This window comes from Denticeps clupeoides, chromosome 16 (assembly GCF_900700375.1).
Source record: "Denticeps clupeoides chromosome 16, fDenClu1.1, whole genome shotgun sequence".
NCBI lineage: Eukaryota > Metazoa > Chordata > Actinopteri > Clupeiformes > Denticipitidae > Denticeps > Denticeps clupeoides.
In genome coordinates, this window is record NC_041722.1 from 13,667,459 (window position 1) to 13,689,543 (window position 22,085).

Below are 22,085 nucleotides of genomic sequence, written 5' to 3' on the forward strand. Positions count from 1 at the left end.
ATGTTGCCAAACCATGAAACATTATCCTGAGATAAATAAAGATAAATTTGCACTGCAGACTGTGTGTGTTCCAGTTCTATACAAACCTTTTGTTGGGTTCTGGGGTTGAAGATCTTTGACATTCACTCATCTCCATCCATAACTGCTCAAACTATATCAGGGTCCAGGACCTGTCTGGGGTCATCGAGCTCCGCCCACTGCAGGGTACACCACAAGTCCATAACACACCAGAAGAAACCCACACAGGGACAGCATGCAAAGTCCACAAACACAAAGCCTGGATTTGAACCCTTGGTGCGTGAGTCCATGGTGGTACCTACTGAGCCATATGGTCTCAGAGTTACATAAGGAAGGTTTTTGAAGGTGTTTGTCAAAGGCCTGTCCTGAAACCCAATAAATCACTTCATAACTATATACAGTACAGGCCAAAAGTTTGGACACCTTCTCATTCAATGTGTTTTTATTTTCATGTGCATCTACATTGATAAATTCTCACTGAAGGCATCAAAACTATGAATGAACACGTGGAGTTATGTACTTAACAAAAAAGGTGAAATATCTGAAAACATGTTTTATATTTTAGCTTCTTCAAAATAGCCGCCCTTTGCTCTGATTACTGCTTTGCACACTCTTGGCATTCTCTCGATGAGCTTCAAGAGGTCGTCACCTGAAATGGTTTTCCAACAGTCTTGAAGGAGTTCCCAGAGGTGTTTAGCACTTGTTGGCCCCTTTGCCTTCACTCTGCGGTCCAGCTCACCCCAAACCATCTCGATTGGGTTCAGGTCCGGTGACTGTGGAGGTCAGGTCTCCACTTTTTGTTAAGCACATAACTCCACATGTGTTCATTCATAGTTTTGATGCCTTCAGTGAGAATCTACCAACTAAATGCTCATGAAAAACACATTGAATGAGAAGGTGTGTCCAAACTTTTGGCCTGTACTGTATGTATATGGGTGTGTGTGCAAGAATTAAAAGCAGAATACTTGGTCTTTGTGTCTTGCCTGGACTCTGCCTGGAGGCATTTTCCTCGTGTGACTGAAACTGGGTGCGACTGGGTGACCCCACCGTCACCTCCCTGCACTTAAGCCGGCATCCGTATTGCGAATAATTACCAGGGCTTATTCCGCAACCCGCAAAATAAATCAACTCGAATAAATAAAAAATAAATTAAAAAATCAGACAACTTGCGATTTCGGCACGCACGACCTTCCACCTAATCAATTTACCCCCTCCCCTCTCACGTAATTACGTAATCACGCAATAATAAACCCTGCTTAAGTCCTGAAGTAAATGCGAGTCCGGCGGCGCGGCAGATAAAGCCGGCGTCCGAGCCGCGTTTTTTGGACGGGTGAGGTGGGGCTGGTGTGCGGTGGAAGCGAGATTTAGTGTTTTTTTTTTTTTTTCGTCAGCGTTTGAAGGCGAGCGCAGTTTTCATCCTTTCTTTCTTTAAATATAATTTCAGCACCGATAACGAGCGCGCGCGAGAGAGAGCAGCGCCCCCTATGGACACACCGGGGAACACCACGTACCACGTTTACCTCTTTAATTTCACCTCGAGTTCAGCCTTCATTCACTAGTATGTAACAGCGAATGGGTTTCTTCTTAGTCAGGGTGTAAAACTTCCAGTCTTACTTTATTCCTCGGCCGCCGTGGTTTAGACCTGACACGACATTACGTTAAACGTCATTATGCTCCGGTAGTACGGCCTGAGTAAGTTACATTTACAGCATGTATCGCCCTCATCCAGAGCGACTTACAATCAGTACGGACAGTCCCCCCCTGGAGACACTCAGGGTTAAGTGTCTTGCTCAGGGACACAATGGTAGTAAGTGGGATTTGAACCTGGGTCTTCTGGTTCATAGGCGAGTGTGTTGCCCACTTGGCTACTACCACCCTACTAAGTGAGTTGCTCGACGTGAAACGAGAGGATTGGCGTCAATTTTCCATTGAGAAAGAGGAGTCGGAGTCGTTCCCTCCGTACGGTTTACTGATGCGGGTTCGCGGGGTAACTGGAACCCGGTGGCGGCGGTGGTGGTGGTGGTGGTGGGGGGGATTCGGGAGCCAATCAGCGGCCGCGGTGGGCGTGGCCCCGCGCCGCCGTTGTAAACACCGAGCGCCGCTCCGGAGCGCGAGCGGGCGGACAGGTTGAGTATAAATAAGAGCGCCGAGCCCGACACGTGTCCACATGGTCGCCGCTGTCACGTCGCCGGTGGAACCGCCGCAGAGCCCGCGCTACAGGTTGGTTCATCTCTCTGGACTTTTTTTATTTTAAATGATTTTTTTTCTCTCTCTTAAACCCGTTTTGCTTTTGAGGAGAGAGGGTTGGTTTATCAGCCAGGATTCTGTTGCACCTGATGGTGAAGGATTTTAGTGTGTGACACACAAGTGTGTGTGTGTGTGTGTGTGTGTTTGTGTGTGTGTGTGAGAGAGAGAGACGAGAAGGAAGGCGCGGTCAAGGTGCGCCGTTTTATTATCTGGGTCATGCATTTCAGCGAATAAATAAATTCGGCCATTATAATTATAACAATACGACGTTCAAAATGCTGCATTCTATCTATATATATTTATCTAGATATATAGTAATGTACAGTAATGTAATGCGGTAAAGTTACTGAGCGAACGCGTTTTAACGAAGCAGAGTTGATCAGCGCGGACGCACCGCTGTCCATAAAAGCCCCAGGGGGGCATCAGGTGCCCCGCGATGGTCTCCGTGGTCGAGAGACCCCGACGTCGCGCTCTAATTCCGTCTCTCTCCCCACCACGTGCCCCGGACACACACATACACACGCACATTTACACACGATGTGGCCGAATGTGCAGCAGCAGGAGGATTTCCGACAGAAATGAAACCATCATTATGCAGAGAGGTGAGATCTATCTATCTATCTATCTATCTATCTATCTATCTATCTATCTATCTATCTATCTATCTATCTATCTATCTATCTATCTATCTATCTATCTATCTATCTATCTATCTATCTATCTATCTATCTATCTATCTATCTATCTAAAAGAGCTTGTGTTCATGTTTAACTGGGCTCCCTGCTTGGCTGGCTGACTGAAAGGTTCTTCTGTCCGTTTTTGCAGCAGAGGGAAAACTGTGTGCTTGGCTGCCTGTGGATCTTAGAGCAACACTGGCAGCTACTTCCCCGCGTCATGCATATGCAGCGATGCAGCAATTATCAAATCCATCCAACACGGGACTTTTTAGTTTTTGCAAAAGAACGCATCTGACATTAAATGGCATCTTGGTAACGTCTCAAAAAAAGATGGGTCACCTCCTTTTTTAAAAGGAACAGATGTTACTTACGCTTTAATTACAGCGTGCCGAGCATGGTGTTGATCGACGGGCCGTCTTGAAGGTGCGTGATGATGGTTGCAGGACAGCAGGTGTCCTCTCTGGGATTGCCCGACCCTGAGCGCGTATGCGCGAGCCACGCCAGTCACCGTGGTCCTGGGATTCCTGAGCTGCTGGCACGCCGGTGGCACTGTGGAGGACCGGGCTGGCGGCCAGGGCCCAGTGTTTATTTGAGGAAGCTGTCGTGCGCCCACCGAGTTCAAGGAGAGAGGCGGACGCATGTGCCGTTCGCCATTCCATGCCATATATGGAATAATAGCTCTTTATATGCTTCCATTAAATGATCCGATGTACCTTTCCTTGCTTTGTGAAGAAGCTGTAGTGATTTTAACAATTTATAAAGAAAACGAAAAAAAAAAAGCTCTGGAGCGGATTTGACACTCGGGTTTGATTATTTTCTCTAGCAGTTTGTAACCCGCAGGCAACTTCCTGTCATGTGTGCGGCGTTACAAAATAGAAATCTGTGCCAGGTATTAGCCGTTTTTTTTCCCGCTCCCCGGACGGTTGTTTCGGTCCATATATTATGCAGCTCAGAGCGGACGTGGCTTGGCCGGTTCTGACCCAGTTTCCTGACAGGTGGACGCAGCTTTCCGGCCAGCCTCGCCTTGCCCTTGCTGGATCCCCGCACGCGAAGCTTCAGGAGGCGCTGAATGATTTGTGGCCTTCGGAATCGGCATGCATGTTTTAAATTTCGGGGAAACGAAATAAACGGCATCTGAGCAGGAAAGTGCCTGGCGGTGTGTTTACAGCCGTAACGTTATTACGGGTGAAGTGATTATCCTGTTACAGTGGCAGAGAGTTGTGACGAGGAAGTCAAATAATACCAGCATGCGCTGCGAGAAGAAGCGAGATGGCAGAAGCAGAACCGTGTTCACGCTGGAATTAATGTGGAAGTGACCAAGTTCACCCATTAGGTGGAGGGGCATCTTCAGCAGGATTATGGGCCCTGCCACTCTCTAGAAAGGGTTGAGGCGTTAACTGGGCCTCCAAGCTCTCCAGGTCTTAATCCGGCGGAGCGTCTGTGGGACGTGCTGGAAAAACTAGCCCAATCCGTGGAGGCCCCGCCTCAATTTTTACAGGAGTTACACGACAGGCTCGGTGCCAGATACCACAGCATACCTTCAGAGGTCTAATCGAGTCCATGCCTCTACAGGTTGAGTTTTGGCAGGAAAAGGTAATAGTAGGCAGCCATAACCTCATATACAACATGAAAATATACATTCTGTTTTATTAGTACGCATTTAGATATTATATTACTATAATTCAACATTATACAGTATTTCATGCATGCTGCAATGCAATATTCCGTGGATAGAATGTTCTGAGTACACAAGGCTCCGTATGTATACTAGTTCTTGAGCAATACGTGCCTGTCACGTTCTCTTTATGTGTTGCGTGATTGACTGCACATTAATTATGCGTTATCGTGAGAGGACACAGGGTTCAGATGGAAGTCCTGGCAGGCCGCTGAAGCCGGCCCGCAGCGCGCCAAGATATGTGTTTTGACAGGCAAACCTTGTTATGCGCACATGGGAGGCCTTGTAGATGCCTTTAATGGGATGATGGAGAATAACACGGGGAACATGACTAATGGAACCCAAACCGCTTCTATCAGGACCGGAAACGCGGCAATCCGTTTTGGGCCGAGGGCGCGGGCTAAGGGCGACTTTTTTTTTTTTTTTTTTTTTGCGTGTTTATGTATCTTATGTATTTTCTTTTTTTTTTTTTTTTTTGTGTGTTTATGTATCTTATGTATTTTCTTTTTTTTTTTTTTTTTTTTTGCGGTGACACCACACGCGCGCGTTCAGCACTAAACGGTTTTCTCTGAGCAAATATGCCCAGAGATACGCAAGGCTATGGATTTCGGCAAGTCCTGTTTCTCCGGCAGACAGTAATCCTGCATGACGGAACAGTGGGCTTGTTGGTCTTGACAGCTGTCAAAGCCAAAGTAATTCATAGCCGATTTGGGAGGGCGGGGGCGAAGCCCAGCCCCAACATGCTCCGTCCGCCATGGCCCTGATGGAACAGTCACCCGGAAAACCGTCACCCGATCACCGAGGTGCAAGGCTGGATGCACCGGGCCCAAAACGACGGCATTATCGGCAATCGATGCTGGTACCAGCGCGGGGAAGTGAAATTGAGCCGAGCCTGACAGCTGTACAAAGGAGCGGATGATAGATGGCAAAACTGGCCGCTGTGCGCGCGAGCACACCTGTTCCCGCGCCGCCGCCGCACCGCCGAGAGCGAGGCAGGCCCGGCGTTACCGCGCGGACGCGTGCAGAATGCGGTTTATGTTTGGGCCTGGCTGAGGTGTTGGTGTTCCAGGAGAACAGACAGTAACGGGGTGCAGGGGCCCTCGTATCGCAACCTTGCATCTCCACCGGCCGTCCAGAACATGCTTGGCCGTTTTGGTTGGCCGGCTGCGGCTGCAGGATAGAAAGCTGTGGCGCGCGTTGGCGTGTCTTTTTCGGCTGAATTATTCGTGACACCAAAATTCGTGACACCAAAAGAAGGGGGGAAATGACTGAATATGAACCTTCGGCAGCTTCTCAAGTGTCTCCCGTGCGCGTCCCCTCATCTGCGGTGTTTCTCGAGGGGAGGGAATAAATCAGGTCTCACATTAGATTAGATTAGATTAGATTCAACTTTATTGTCATTACACATGTACAAGTACAGGGCAACGAAATGTAGTTTAGGTCTAACCAGAAGTGCAATAAGCAGCAAGTGCAGGATACAGTTCAAATAAGTTAAGATATATATATATACATAAAGTGATATGTGCAGTACAAAGTGACATGAATTTGGTCTAAAAACTAAAAAAAAAAACTAAACCGAAAAAAAAAACCAACCTCCGACCAAGTCTGAGTTCGAACTCGGGTAATTTCCGGCCCGCGTTGGTGTTTTTGTGCCAGTCTCCTGTTCACGGTCAGGGCCCTGGCTTGGCCCTGTTTGGCTGAAGCGCTGAGGCTCACTGTGGGGAGGGAAGGTTCTGGAAGCGGGCCGGGCCTTGGAGTCTATTGTTGGCGCTCGGCTCGCGTTTCTCGCTGCCGCCGCTTGACCTCGGGGCCGCGCTCCGCGTAATGGGGTGCAGCGTGGAAAAGTTGGGTTTTGGGTGCCGGTGCTGGAATGTGCGTGCGCTCCGACGTAAGCCCGCACGTCCTGGCGTGCGTTTGTGCAGAGCCCGGCACTGGTTCGCGTTGCCAACAAGCCGTCCGCTTGGCGGATTCGTAGCAGATGCGAGCGGATGCCAGGGGAATCCGTTCAGATGCAGTATTTACACTGCGCCGTGCCAGACGCGCAGCCGAATGCCGTGGTTGTGACAGAATCCACTGGTAATTCACCACGTACTCGCACTCGCATTCATCGCACAGACAATCAAAATCTAAGGTCATTATGCTGCGGCGCGGCAAGATGTTGTTTTTTGTATCCAGGAAGCGGCACGGACAGCGACGGGACCCGGCTAATTGGCTCTGTAATGCAACACTGGGACCGGCGAGCAATCGATGTTCGACCGATTCCATATTTTACGTTTCCATGGATCTCTGAATAGCAGCCATTAGTGTAATTCATTTATTCATACAGCACATGCTTGTCAGGACGTTGCCGTAATTCCTCCGTAATTGCCCAGAGCACGTCAGCGCCGCGGAGAAGTCCAGGAATAATCAAAATCTCCTTATGACTCCTGGGCAACTCGAAGCGCTCTGTATCCTCTTTTATGTCTCTGTGCAAGATTTCGTGTTTTTATTAGGTTTCAGATGGTCAGATTTCAGGCGTGCTGCCCACAGGCGATCTGGCAGTCCGGGCCTGAGATGGAGAGGCAGAGACGATCATCTTCTCGTCTGGCCTGTCCTTTATCTGTAATGCAGCATGGATTAAGTTCTGGATGAAGAGGGGAGACGGATGTGGTGCTTTCTGACGGAGTGGCGAGCCACGCCCACTCCTGTCTTTTGGAGGGTCTCGGTTCGGCTCAGTCCCAGGGAAATGGCAGAGAGTTTAGAAGCCTTAAGAATAGAATCACGCTAAGTGCTGCAGTGTTCTTGCGTTTATCTTCAATGACAGCAAGTGAATTATATCTGAAATTCAACTGAGACCAATTATGCACTCAGATCTAGAAACAGATGATGGAATAAAGAATGGTGCATTGCAATAGGATCACCTCACAATTGTCCCTTGTGTCATAAATTAGCTGTAAGAATATATTTCATTGTTCATCTTTTCTCATTTCTGTCCAAATGCACACGATTCTTAATGTACACCAATTAATTTGATTAAGAACAACAACAAACAACTATGTTCCATCATCTGCTTCTACATTGGTGCTGAAAAATCGGTCACAATTAAAGGGCTGTGCTACACAGTTTTATGCGAATTTAATGGCCCATATGAGAATTTATAATTATCTGCTAATGGCAACAATTTGCCATCACATGTCGAAAAGTGCTTGTCTGCGTCTTTATAATTTGACTTAAAGAACACACGCTGCTCCAAAACATAATTGTCTCTCGACACAAATGGAAGTTTGTTTTCCATTAATCTGAGATAAAATCATTTTGGACGCCTGGATGCTTAGCGCGCTGACTTATTTGTATTTGTTGTCACATTCATGGGGATGTGGCGCACCCCTCGCTGGGCAATAAAACCGTGACATGCAAAGAAGTGGAGAAAAAAAAATAAATAAAAAAAAAGCACGCGGACGAGTCTGGCAGTCGACTCTGTGTCTGTGTAAATGATGCTGCTGGATCAGTTGGTGCCACCACGCTCAGCGATAATCCCTCAGCCTTGGAGGTGTTCCTCGCGGGTGTGGGAAGCTCAGAAGGAGCGGATTCATTAATCACATTCCACAGAAGTGACACGTTTTCCTTTGAAGATGTTATTATGGCGACAAGCCTCTGTCTTGTTTCCGTATTCGACACTGCCCTACACAATCTGATCAGAGTAATGAATCATGGGAGCTTCAGGAAATGATGTCAATGCCATAGACTTCACCCAGTTCCATTTACGAGGCTTTATGCCCCTCCATTGTCACATAAATGTCAACTTACATACACTATGTCATTGTATTATTCTTTCGTAACTTTTAATATAGACTCATGGCCCTGTACCAGAAGTCATTTACAAGCCAATGAAATACCAGCACATTTTTCAAACATGCTAGAATCATGTAATAGACGTGAGTAATCAACCATATGCCTTCAGCATAAAACCCGTCATTCAGTCTTCACCTGGGTTGTCATGCAAGCTCACTGCAAAGGAACCAATCGACCGGTTTGTGTAACACTCGTGGAATGGTGGAGCAGCATCTCAACCTGAGGCTCACATAGCTCCCAAGCCACCATTCCTTAGGAGCTCTTGCACTTTAATCTTGCACGAGGTTTTATGTGCAGATGTGAGAGAGAGTCCTGCTATAAGAATAATGCCAAGTGTGTTTGTCCTACCCCCCTGCATGGCTTAAGCGGATTTGCAATTAGAGTAATGGACAATCATCCACAAAATTGAAGAAAAAGCATCCAATTAAAGTGAGCCACAGCTGCAGAAGCTATTAAACTGGGAAAAAGGAGCTTAAAACCAAAAAGAAGGTGGGTATCTTGCTCCCCTGATAAAAGTTACCAATTTGCAGTGCATTATTGGCTTAATTCAATAACGTCCTCTTTTGTCAGTTCATTTATTAGCATTTCTTTTGAAAGAAACCCCAAAATGTTCTGATTTGTCAAAAAGATTTGCAGGTGCGGTGAAAGAGACGGCCGCACGGTCACCGGAGGCCGCGGCGAAGCAGAGCGCGTCCGTTTAGTGGCGAGCCAAGAGCAGATTAGAGAGGACTATCTTTTTCGCCGCTAATGTAATTTATTAATGAGACAGTAGAATTATCTGAATGGCCAGTTCGCCTTTCGCTTTGCCACCTTAAGGTCGTAAAAAATAATTACAGCTGGCTTCATTAGCTTGTTTGGCAGAATTGGCTTTAATGTGCTTAATTTTGATCTGCTTTATTTCCTAATAAAAACTAGCAGCAGATGTTCCATAATGTGCCTGATAAGAATAGCTTTTTAATATTAACAACTCTTTAATAATCCTCGGTGCAGTGGTGAAATTGTCTGCTTTCTGCCAGCTTAAGGCCTTATGGTGACTTTGAATTCTTTTCATGATCGTGATTAATGTTGGAAGAGCTCAACGTCACAATGCACACTTCCTCCAAGTGACAGTTATGGCTTGCTACCAACAACACGCCTCAGACCTCATGTCAGCAGAGCAAATTGGTGAAAGGAGGAGTGATAGAAGATGGGTGAAGGCATTCAATCGTGTCCGTTATGGGGCGCTCAGTAATATATCAAAGAGAGGTGCGTTCATCTGTCATCGTTGTGACAGTGCCGGGGTTTCGCATCCCCCGCTCCTCTGGCACATGGGTGAATTGGGGTCCGCGTTGCTGCATTCCGTGCGAACTGGGGGGATGGCGCTATGGAGCTTACTGAGGACTGAAGAGGAGGTAAGAGATCCAAGACGGAAACGGGTGGGAGGGCAAGAGGAGAGATTCCATTTGGGGGAATTTTCATGGATATAAGCGGTTTATCCATGACATGATCCTCATTACGTTTCATTTCCCTCCCCCTTCATCCAGGATTGCACTCAGTCATCCTTCTTGGCTCCGGTGTCCTCTTCTTCAGTTTTGGGTGCTGAAATATTTGGTCATTGAGCAGCCTCTTCATGACATCTCCCTCCAAGTATTTGCCCAAGCTTCTGCCAAGAATGCACTCCCAGGGCCTTCAGAGTATTTATATATCGCATGAAAAATGTCTTTATGGGGTTTGCCGGGGGTGTAGGGTTCACAGCACTCCACATTTTCACCTTCTCCTTTTGTATCAAAGCCAGTTTAAGGTCACAGAGCGCTACCCTGGGACCGCCGGCTGCCTTGTTGTCGAGTTGCTCGGGTTTGAGTTATAAATGAATCTGTGAACAGTGCTCTGCAAGGTGAAGGATGCTTCAAAACGAATCGCAGCCTTGTAGTGTCTGCCCCAGCCAACCGAGTGCATTATGCAGTTTCTGTGATTTGTCTGTAATTAGACCGGATTTGCCCGCCAAGAATGTTGTGTTCCAGAGTTAGCGGAGGTGTCAGTTTCAGGGGAAAAAATGTTCTCCCCCCCCCTCGTATTTCTTTTTTTTTTTTTTATGCGGATCAGTAGCTCTGCTCGACGTTCCTGATATCCAAACGTACTTTTTTTTTTTTTCCGGATGCGTTTCATCTGAGGCAGGCTGTACGGTAGGCATAATTAGACACTGTGGTAAAATGAGCCGTGATCCTGGTCCGGCATCGTCTGCCATGCCAGTCATTACAGGACGCGATTATCTTGATCACAGCACCTTCGGAACGGGGGAGCCCTAAAGCGGCCTCCGCCAGCGCGGCAACGTTCCTCCCGCCGCCGTGCAGGGCCGATCCGGATCGGTTCTCAGCACGCCGCGCAATTAGGAGTCTGCAGGCGCAACAATAGCGGCGCGTGAGTGACACTAATGAATTTGGCACAATGGCGTAATCACCGTTAAACACGAGCATGAGCGCGCTCACCACCGGGAACCCTCGAGGGCCCCTTTCTTCTCCCCTCGCTGATTCGTCTGCTATCCGGACACGGCTGGCTTACAATGAGGGGAGTGGAGCGTTCCGGAAAGGGGTCGCCTCTACTGTACGTGAACAGGTCCCAGGACTCCTCGCCAAGTCAAGCGACCGCACGGCACAGTCTGGAACTTGGAGTGCCTGCGTGGACGTCTCTGCGATTGCGGAACGGAGATCGTTCATGGCTGTAATGCCGGATCCGCCGCCTTTTACCTTTTTCGCGTTTAACCAGGACACGCGTGCCTGCGCCATCGAGCGGCCCGCCAAATTTCCCGCTGTGGTCGCGCTGACCTTTCCCACTCCCCCGGGCGAGGGTAATGGTTTTCTCGGCCGCCGCGTGTGCGGCATCTGCCGGCGTGAGAAACGGCATGAGCGGAATGGCTCCCGAAACGATCGGGCCCGGGTCCGCAGCGAGGCGGACGATTCATTTCCTTTTTCCTCACAGGCCCACAACGTGTCGGCAGCGAGATCGTATCACCTCCAGGAAAGGGGAAATATCACCCTGTTATTTACCGCTGTTGTTTACTTGCACCTCCAGTTGAAACAGACCCGTTATCTTGGCAAATGGGTTTTCAAGAATATTAAAGAGCTTTATCCTCCAGCCCCTTTGACAACAGCGCCCTGTTTGTTCCTCGGCTGTGCCACGCTACGCACGTTGCTTTGCCATGTAAAACAGGTCTTTTTTTTACTTTTTCGTTATTCTGGCCTGTGGGGTTGTGTTGTTTGCAACGTTTGGAAAAAGTGAAGAGCTTCACGCAGTTTTTCCTGTTTTATAGTGTTTTGGGAGAGTCGCCTTGGAGTGGCTCGGGGGCTCTGGGGAACGTGGGTGTGCCAGGGCTGGAGGCTCAGCAGACGTTGCCTCCAGGCTCCGTCCCCAGCATCCCTCTAGAGGAGGGCGGCGGTGGTAAGGGAGAAGGCCCGGGCGGATGGGCGTGCATCTAGAACGCTCTATGAATGCGATATGTCTGGCTCTGTGTAACACTTGGATATACGTAAGTGAAAGCAGAGATGAAGAAAACATATTATACTTAGAACAATCTGCCCGATCTTCATGAAAGTATAATGAGTCACAGCGCCAGTTATCACATTTGAATCAATATCAGCAAAAATAGCTGCATAGTTTGTAAGGGATTTATTCATTCTGGCAGGAATTCCAATACTGACTGGAATGAATGCATTCAGTTTTTTGTTATTCCCTCCACTGCATGACCATGTATTTAATGCTTATTGTTGAGCAGCAGACAACGCGAGATGAAGAGCGTCATTTTTTAAGTATTGTTAAGCACAGTCCTACACGATAAGCATTAACTAGCGAAAGTGAAGGGGTCTTTTGGGGTGAAGGCCTTTTATGACTCTGTGTTGGCCTCGGCCATTTTTTATGGTGTGGTCTGCTGGGGAGGTAGCATTTCTGCTGAGGACAGGAAGAGACTGAACAGGCTGATCTGGAGGGCCAGCTCTGTTCTAGGATGCCCTCTGGACCCAGTGGAGGTGGTGAGTGACAGGAGAATGGTGGCAAAGCTGTCATCCCTGTTGGACAACATCTCCCACCCCAGGCAGCACTGGGCAGCTCCTTCAGTGGCAGGCTTCAGCACTCATGATGTGGGACGGAGACATTCAGAAGGTCTTTCCTGTCAGACTCTGCAACAGCTGACCACACATAAGTACATAGACTAACACATACACATGCATGCAATACACCATTTCCATTTGTTTATGTGCAATATGTATCCACTCTGTACATATGTACACATTCTATCTATACAGACATTCACAAAAATATTTTTATGTATATACAGATTTTAATGCTTTCATCCACTTTATATTCTTCATTGTGAATATTTTATTATACAGTCGGCATATTCTCTTTGCTATTTATTTATATTTTGCTGCCCTTATCTGGTACCGTCCAATTTATGCCGTGACAATGTGAACTTCCCACTTGTGGGACTAATAAAGGATCATCTTCTCTCTTTTCTTATTTTATCTTATCCTTTGATAATTGGAAGAGGGACCCACAATACAGGAATGTCTACCTTTTTTGTAGTATCTTCATTTGTACACTCGGTGTTTGCATGGTCTTGAAGGGTCACCACAGGAAGAGAGTGCAGGACATCACATGAAAATATCCAATCTTCTGCTGTCCTGTGGTTAGAATCTGACCCCCGATGTCGGCCCAGCGAAGCCACATGTCACATGTGAGTTGAAAATGGAGTGCAGTTTAAAGACACAGGAGTGTGTACTTAGACCTGTGCATGATTATGTAGGACAGGCCTGGCAGCAAGCGGCAACATGTCAGTGAAATTAGACGTAGGCGGTAAAAATGACAACAATGCAGCCAATGGAAATCGACTTTTTTGCAGCCTCTTGCCTTCGCTTTGTCTTCATTAATACGCGTCTGCCCAGGTTTTGCCCTGGAATTCAAATTATGCGGCAAGTTATTTGTTCAAGCTTGATCTGAACACTGCCGGAGCACATAAATAACGTGGACAAGGATCGAAGGAACACGGGTTTCTCAGTCGAGGCAAATTCGTTCTGATCAAGCGCTGTTCTGCGCTCGTCCTTTGATTTCAGTCTGATTTCAGTGTCCAGTCGGGGGCCAGAGCACCAGCTTTGTGTCAATAAAAGAGCGTGACCTAGTTAAACAGAGAACTGTAACACGGGAATTCACTGGAACGTACGAGCATGTGTGCAGCACTCGAAAAAAAATCCAACTCCTTTGAAATTCAATTAAGAAGCCCTCGGCCAGAGATGCAAATATAAAATAGTAGTAGGGCCTCTCTCGCTCTCGCTCCCTCTCATTTGTCATGACCTCGGGTCTAGTCTGGCTGACCACACTGTTACTGGTGCGATTCCCTTTTTTTCTTCCTTGGCATTCTTGCAGCAGGACAGCACATATAAATCAAACTGACGGATGGGGGCAATTAATGAAGGCTGATGCCCAACCCAGACTTCTTCCCTGAGAATGAATCATATTTATTTGGGTCAGAACGGAGGCTGTGGCGGTGCCCTTTCACATGGCTCGCTCCCCTCGCTCGCTGCCAAATAAGGCTCCACAGCTGGCCTTGCTCACGGTTATGGACTGCGGGCGGCGAGAATGCCGAACAGACTGTGTGTTCGTGACACCTGTACTGTATGAGAGGGGTGCTTGACCATCTGTTTGGACCAGGTCTGATGGGGGCTTCCTACTGACTGCACAGGCAGGGGTCTTATGTGCCACAGGAAAAGTGGGGTCTCTCATGCCGGCGGAATTCTGATGACTTCGCCTCGGCCAGTGGTTTTCAGTCAGTGTGTGAGTTGACCAGGCATGCCAAGAGGAACGTTATGAATCTCCTCAAATTCTGGATATTTGCTAAAGTCTGATTGGCTGACTGGGGAAACGGTGGTCCAATTCAATTGCAGTTTCATCCTAAAATTGCCCGTTTTGGAGTTTGGAGCAGTCGTGTGGAAGAGCATCAGAATGTGAATGTTGCATGAAAATGGAACGTTCCCTGCATTTGAATCAGTGCCATGCTCTTATTAGGTTTCTGACTTATGAATAGTTGCTGTTTGCCAAAGTCTGGGTACAAATGTCTATAAAATCTTTCACCAAAACAAAAAAAAAGATACAAAAAGATAAAGATACATATTGGTATGCCTTGGTACGTTTTCGTATAAGACTCCTTTGTCTTTTAGTGGCAGTAAGACGGTAAGAAGCATGGCACTTCTCCCCATATGGCCCCAGATTTCCATGACTTTTATTTGCTGAGATAATATACATCCTGACTTCACCAATTAGAAATATATTCTGCGATCCCATGGCGGTGCGCCGTGCCACTGCTGGCCATGTGTTCTCGGCGTGCTGTCGTGATTTATGTTCTTTGACACAAACGAAAAAGAGCACTGGCAGAGCGCTTCTCTGCTGATCTCATAAACGTCTCACACCATTCCTGTCAGAGGGAACTGGAAAACTTTGGCCTATCAGTATTTCTCTCCAGCCGTCACTTATACTCCTCTCAAACTAAAATTGCATTCCATTCGGTCCTTGATAATAACAGGGGCACCAGACGTGTAAATAAATAATCATGCTTTTGTAGGGCAAATGCATTTTCAAAAGTGAAAAGGACATGGATTGCCTTGTCTCAAATGAATGTACACGCGCTGAAAAGCTATGCAGATGATCATCTTTTTTGCTTTACTGACATTTTCCCCCAGTAATTTGTAAGGAATCAAAGCAGCTTTCTGGTTAAAACCTTTGTAGACGTTCTACAGCACTTAACTATTGCTCCAGCCTAAGGGCTGTAATTTGATGGGAAAATGGCTTTTTAATACATATAAATGTGAGGTGCTCACCAATTGGTAATTACACGGGCCTGGAGAATAAACGCCATGTCAAATAACAGTGCGTGGCTTGCAGACAGGAAGGGTGTATCCTGAGATTGAGACTGCTTTAGCACATCATGTTCTCTGCATCACGTTCATGGAAATGAGTTAATTTTGTAATACTGGAAACTAGGGACCGAAAATAGTCTTGATATTGATCATCCAATACAGAATAGTCTCAATAAAATTGTATTCACTACAATTAAACTAAAAAAGATAAAAAACTAAATTATGAAATATCCCTTGATTCCAAAAACAGAACGCAAAACTGGAGCATTAACATTTCAAATATTGCATTACTATAAATGTTCTGTATCCTCTCATGTCTGAAGTGCTTTTCGCAAGCCGTTGCTTGCTAGATGAAATAACATTTGTTTGGAACGACATTTGAAATGTTTTGCTGAGAAAGAAGTCCGTCTGTAACAGCTAGTTTGAAATCTGTGAGTGTCACAAGGAAGTATAGGTTAGCCCTCGCAAGGCTCAACAACTGCAGCATTTACATGTACATTTACGCTCTTTTCCAGAGTGACTTTCAATCAGTAGTTACAGGGACAGTCCCCCTGGAGACACTCAGGGTTAAGTGTGTTGCTCAGGGACACAAGTGGTAGTAAGTGGGATTTGAACCTGGGTCTTCTGGTTCATAGGCTACTATCACCACTGCAGCAGTGGGGGTGACAAGATAAGCTTTTACTTGCATATAAGTTGAAATCATATTCTGCCATTTTGCTGACACCACTCAATAAAAGTTGTGGGTACCGTGGTGGTGGTAGTAGCCTAGTAGTGTCCCTGAGCAAGACACTTAACCCTAAGTTGCTCCAGGGGGTCTGTCCCTGTAACTACTGATTGTAAGTCGCTCTGGATAAAGGTGTCTGATAAATGCCATAAATGTAAATGTAAATGTCTGCCATGGGGTATCCAATTCCAGTATCACTATAGGTGGATCCCTTCTGGAAATGTGTTAGTGACTGGCCCCTCTGCCATGGGGTATCTAACTCCAGTTTCACTATAGGTGGATCCCTTCTGGAAATGTGTTAGTTACTGGCCCCTCTGCCATGGGGTATGTAACTCCAGTATCACAATAGGGGGATCCCATCTGGAAATGTGTTAGTGACTGGCCCCTCTGCCATGGGGTATGTAACTCCAGTATCACAATAGGGGGATCCCATCTGGAAATGTGTTAGTGACTGGCCCCTCTGCCATGGGGTATCTAACTCCAGTATCACTATAGGTGGATCCCTTCTGGAAATGTGTTAGTTACTGGCCCCTCTGCCATGGGTTACCACCTGCGGCTACGTGGGTGGATGTCTCAGCGCTTTCGTTTCACTCAAATTTGTCCAGCCTTTTGTTTTATGAATTTCTGCTCAATACCAGAAGAAGCACACGCAGAGTTTTCTCATAATCTGAACTGGCGTGTCTGGCTCTTATAAAATCTTTCCACTGAATGCATCCTAATTGAGTACTGATTCATACCTGAAAGCTCTCTGATTGGCCATTTTCATCTGCCGTTCCCAGGAACTCTGTACTTTCACACAACGGTTTGATTTTTTTCCCTTTTCTCTCCTCCTCTTATTACTTGATATTGTTTGTAATACACAGTCTGACATCCTTTCTAATGTAGAAACACGTGAGAAAGAATCTTGTCAAAACAGCGAGTCCTTCACCGCCTGCACAACAAGGGCGACTCGTGAGAAAATATTCACAATTTTCTGCATGCGTGCTTTATGAAAAAAAAGAAGAAAAAAACCCCACTCACGGTTATTTATTTATTTGTTTGTTTGTTTGTTTGCGTTTACGAGTGTGGTGAAGAATGCTGGAAGCTCTTCATTACTTTACTGGATCAAATGAAGAGAGCTGCTTTAACGCGCCCTTCCATACGTACAATTTTACCTTCTCGCGGACGGTGGCCGTTCATTGAAATGTGTTTGGGAGCAGCCGTGCTGGGAAGATGTATTGTTTAAGGATTAGCCTTGAAACCCTGCGCCAGTCCCTTTTTCCTAAGCCCGACAGCACTTTCGTGTGTTACTTTCATTATTCTGTGACGGGCTACAAATGGCCAAGGACAGACTCTGTGTGCGGCCACTGAGGTAAATTGGGGGCCTTTCAGCGCGGAAAAACTCGTCGCTCGGGGTGTCCGTTCTATCGCCAGCCTTTGTATCTTGACAAAGTGGCCAGTGCCAGACTGAAAGCAGCAAAATATGTCTCTTTGTACAGCCTGGGAAGAAAATGCTGGAGACCCCAGCTGTTAATGAAGGTGGGCCACTTGGAAAAATGACGGGCTCCGAAAATGAGCTTCTCGTCGTAGCCCAGAACCAGCGTGCCGCGTTTTTTTAAAAACCTTTCAGCGTAGCTTTTTATGGATTTATTTGTGTTTAGTTAAAGGGCTGTAGGGGGATTTTGTCGAATTTGGAGGATATGCGAAGACACCACAAATTGGAGGTCAAACTGTGAATGTTGAGCAGGCGTAAATGCGATACGGGGTAATATGAGATGTGAAGTCAACGGAGCAGTCCAGCAGTCCATAAACCTAGGGACACCTGGGCTATGAAGGACAAGGATAAACAGATATCTGCCCGTCCTTCTGCAGAGAAACTGGCATTGGAACATGTGTCATTGACCAATACATTTTTTATTCTTTCTTCCAATTAATATTAATGCAAATGATTTCTTTTCTAAGTCACTGATCCTCCAGGCCATTTCCAGAAAGCTGCTGCAGGGATCAACTTTTCACTTTCGTCCACAATGCAGCCTTCTTGTCCTGAAGCGTGTCTCGACTGGGGTAAATGTTTTCTGCGCATGATGATAATGCTTTTGTGCCCAGGGATGTGTTCTTGCTGGCAGAGCGGCGGGGGGGATGGATGAGGTTGGCCCGGGCTGTGGGTGGGACATCTAAAAGACTTCAGTCAGGCCGTATCCCCAGCAGCTCGCGAGCTGAGCCATTATGTACCTGTATCAGCTATCATCAGCCATCGTCCACCCCCCACCGTCCTGCTCTCTCTGTTTCCTGTCACCGACGCAGCAGTAATCCGCCCCGTGTCTGTTCTCCCACATCCGCCCGGCCTCAGGAAGGGTACTGTACTGCTGCACGGCCTGTCAGAGGGGAGAGAATTCTCCATGTGAAATGGGAAACTCAGCGGGATTTAAGGGTGCTGTGCTGTGGCGTCGAGTCTGAGTTGATTCTTTTTCTTTATCTTCTTCTCTCTCATTTGTTGCGCATTCTTTAAATTCTTATCCTTGAGGTATACTGCTGCTTTCGCCACTTTTACCTGTGAGTCTTGTCTTATTCACAATTTCTAAAGCTCCAAAAATGTCAGATCTTAATTCTGCAACTGCACATCAAAATTCATTCATTCATTCATTCAGCCAGTTAGTTGCTCTTCTACACCAATTAAAACAGACAGTTGTTTATTTATTTATTCATACATTATTTTTTATCTATTTCAGTGTTTATTGATCTTTATTTAGGTAGAAACTCTCTTAGTCCCCTCAGTTACATTCATTTGCTCCACTGGGTTGATAAAAAATGAATTTTTGCCTGTTTCGTGTTTGTTTATTGTACATTAGCCACTCTGTTAATCACTTAACAGTGATCAATCGATTGATTTGTTCAGTTCATTTACTTATTCAGGCTTTTTTTTGGTGCCCTACTTTGTTTAGTCACTCAGTCATCCTTTTATTAATTTGTTAGATATTTAATTTATTCTGTGTTAAGGCGTTAGTCGCTGGACACGCCTCTTTTTGCGGTGGCCCCCTGCTCTGTGAGTGGGTGCTACGCATGATGTATTATGTATTATAGGCCCCTCGTCTCTGAGTGAAGCCATATTAAAGGTTTAAAGATCAACAAGGCTGTCAGACAGGAGCATCCAAATGAGATTAATGGGAAAGTGCAGAATTTCCATCTTCGACACGTGACGGGACAGCGAGCTAACCAAGCGCTTAATGCCGCGTATTGGACTTGCAGATGGGAGGCAGCTTGGAAGGGTCTCAAGATGCATGGCACATGGAAATGAGGTGAACTTATTAAACTCACACAGCTCCCCAGAAAATGTATCAGCGCCATTCATCAGTTCTGCGTGCCTGATTGTCAGGAGCAATTCATCAAAGAGTTTGTTTATTTATTTGCCATGTTTTAGGGTGTGTGTATTGTACCTTAAAGCTCGCCATTAAACAGTTAAACTGCATACACCCTATAGAATGTGGAACCTACAAATGCACCATATATCTTATATAAAAACCTTTCTTATTAAACCATGTGCTTGATGTTTTCCACGTTTTCTAGCAAGAGTTTATTCAAAACCTATTCTTTTAATGTCACAGAGGTCAAGCTTTGTTTTAAGGGGTGATGATGGGAGGGCGCTGTCTTGCTGATTGCACATTTCAGAGACCTTGAACGATGCTTCCCTAATTTGATTGGACCTGTTCCTGGATAGGAAATCTTTGATTGCTCTATATACGCACACACACACACACACACACACACACACACACACACATATATATATATATATATTTTTTTTACACCACTAGGACATTCTTTAAATTATTGGAGACAAGTTCTTGGGAGGTGACGGGGGCAGCACACTCTGGCCCAGACAGCCCTTCATGCCCCACGGGTTCCCTCCGTCTCTTTCTCAACCTCCAGCCGGGCCCGGTTTCTCCAAATGTTCTCTGACAGGTCACATCAACGCTGAGAGCTCCTCTGGGAGCAGAACTTTCAGCACTTGTTGAGCAAGATCTCCCAGGAACGTCAGTGCTTGCGCGATTTTAGCGTCACTTTATTCCATGTCAGGTGTCAGTCCTGATGACAAATAAGAACATGACGACAGATAACAACCCCGAGTGTACTGTAGCGTGCAGTAAGTGGCCTTTGGTCGAATGGCATGCTGGGTGCTTTCTGCAGATTGCTGGGTGTAGAACAAAGAAGCGCTCTTGCTCCAACCTGTCAAATCTAAAAATAACACCAATTAAACTGGACGGCCGCTAATTGCCAGTTGCAGTCCATTTCCATACGCCGGCTCTTTATTTTGACCCTCTGTGCTGTGATCCGGGGATGGATGGGCATGTAATGACCCAGCATGCCTTCTGGCACCTGAAGAACCTAGGAGTTTAGAACAGTATCTTGAATGAACAAGCAATTGATATTGAAATTCTGCTAATTTTTTTTTTTCTCACAAGGAAGACTTGTTTGCAGTGGGAATCATGGCACAAATTTAAATTGGCATTAGGAAGGTGCCCACTGTGAGCCAAGCGTGGCTCCGGCTCTATGAAGCAAACTGTCCAGCAGGACCTAGCAAGCTGTTCTAATAAGCTGGCCGAGAAGAAGTAATGCCTTCAGGCGTTTGTCGAATTCGGAGCAGTTTATCCACGTTTGCCTGCATTTGATTCACAATTTTTTTTCTCTTTAAGAAATATGCTGAGATTTGTAAATATAGATTTCCACAGTTGGCTCTCCTGTCTTGTTCTGTTAGCGCTTTGGACTGGGCAGGCTGTGATGTGTGGTGTTCCTGGACCACTTGTCTTCTTCTCTTTAAATTCCAGTCCGGCTCTGCGGGCTCCTTCTCGCAGAAGCCCTCAGATAATGATCTGTGGCGTCATGTAAGCTCCTCACATTCTTCCTTGGCAACTGGACAGAGCATAGGGCTAATTAAAAAGTCATTACAGCAAAATGAGACACGTGGCATTATGAAATATCGCAGAAGACGTCCGAAATCTGTCCGCTTTTTTCCGAATGCCTGGCATCAATCTTCAGTTAACCAACGGCTTTGCGGGCATCTGTGGATTCTCTGGGTCACGCACTCTTATACTGTACCGATTGCCATGCGAGCCACGCTGTCTGCTGTCGGCCCAGATTGTTTGCTCATATTTGAGGTGGCACTCGTGCAATAAAGGGCTCTCAAGACAGACTGGCAAACTTTCCCATGGTCTGAATGAGCGGGTTTCATCATTTGCTGCATTTTCATTTCATCATCATCTAATTGCATTTCTTTTCTGTCTCAGCAGAGTTAGCTTTTTTATTTTTTCGCTAGAGGGATCTTACATTTGTTGCGTTGCATAATGAGCCGATTTCTGATCTTTTTGTTGGCACTGCAGCTCTCTGTGGTCCACAGCATGCTGAGGGCTTTGGGTAAAGGAGGAGATGGGCGTACGAGCGCTTGTCCTTGATTCTGTTTTACACTAATGACCTTTGCAGTTTGCTGCTGTGGAAGGGTTGAGGTGGGGTAAGGGCAGGTTAACCTTTGCTGTTGTCTTGTGGTATATCATTTTTGGGAACCTGGCTCAATAGGAAAATTCATATTTACAAAGGTTTAACGTATAAAGTAACACTTATGTTACAGTGCCGTTGTCATGTATCTGTACCTGCAACGATCATGATGCATACCATTAAAACATTAAAACCATGTACTTATCATGTTCTGTGTATTCTAATGCGACCCTTATTTTAAATGGACACGTGCACATAGATCTACATAAACATTGTCATATGGTTGTACTTGCATAGATCCACGTTAACAAGGCGGAATGCAGTTTAATTGAAAAACATATTGCATATTGATGCTTACTGGTTACTGAGCTGGAGGTGTTGGAAATTAATTGTGATGAAGTGGTGGTTGCACATTTATAATCCTAGGTCCTCATTTAGATATAGAAAGAATGTGTGTGTGTGTGTGTGTGTGTTTTTGTGCGTGTGTGTGCGTGCATTTCTTCAGTCCTTTTGTATGAAGCAATTGACACATCAGCCTGTGCTGCTGTTTTGTTCCTTACAAAGCATGC

The 22,085-nt window shown here is 46.2% G+C and overlaps 1 protein-coding gene across 2 annotated transcripts in view; it reads left to right on the forward strand.

Moving 5' to 3' along the window:
• Positions 1 to 2,107: 2,107 nt before the first annotated feature.
• The window catches only part of cemip (cell migration inducing hyaluronidase 1), a 57,625-nt gene continuing 37,647 nt past the window's right edge, over positions 2,108 to 22,085 (forward strand). For both annotated transcript variants that reach the window (XM_028956550.1, XM_028956551.1), the window contains exon 1: positions 2,108 to 2,238. The gene's annotated coding sequence lies outside the window, so the exon portion shown is untranslated. The remainder of the gene's footprint in view (positions 2,239 to 22,085) is intronic.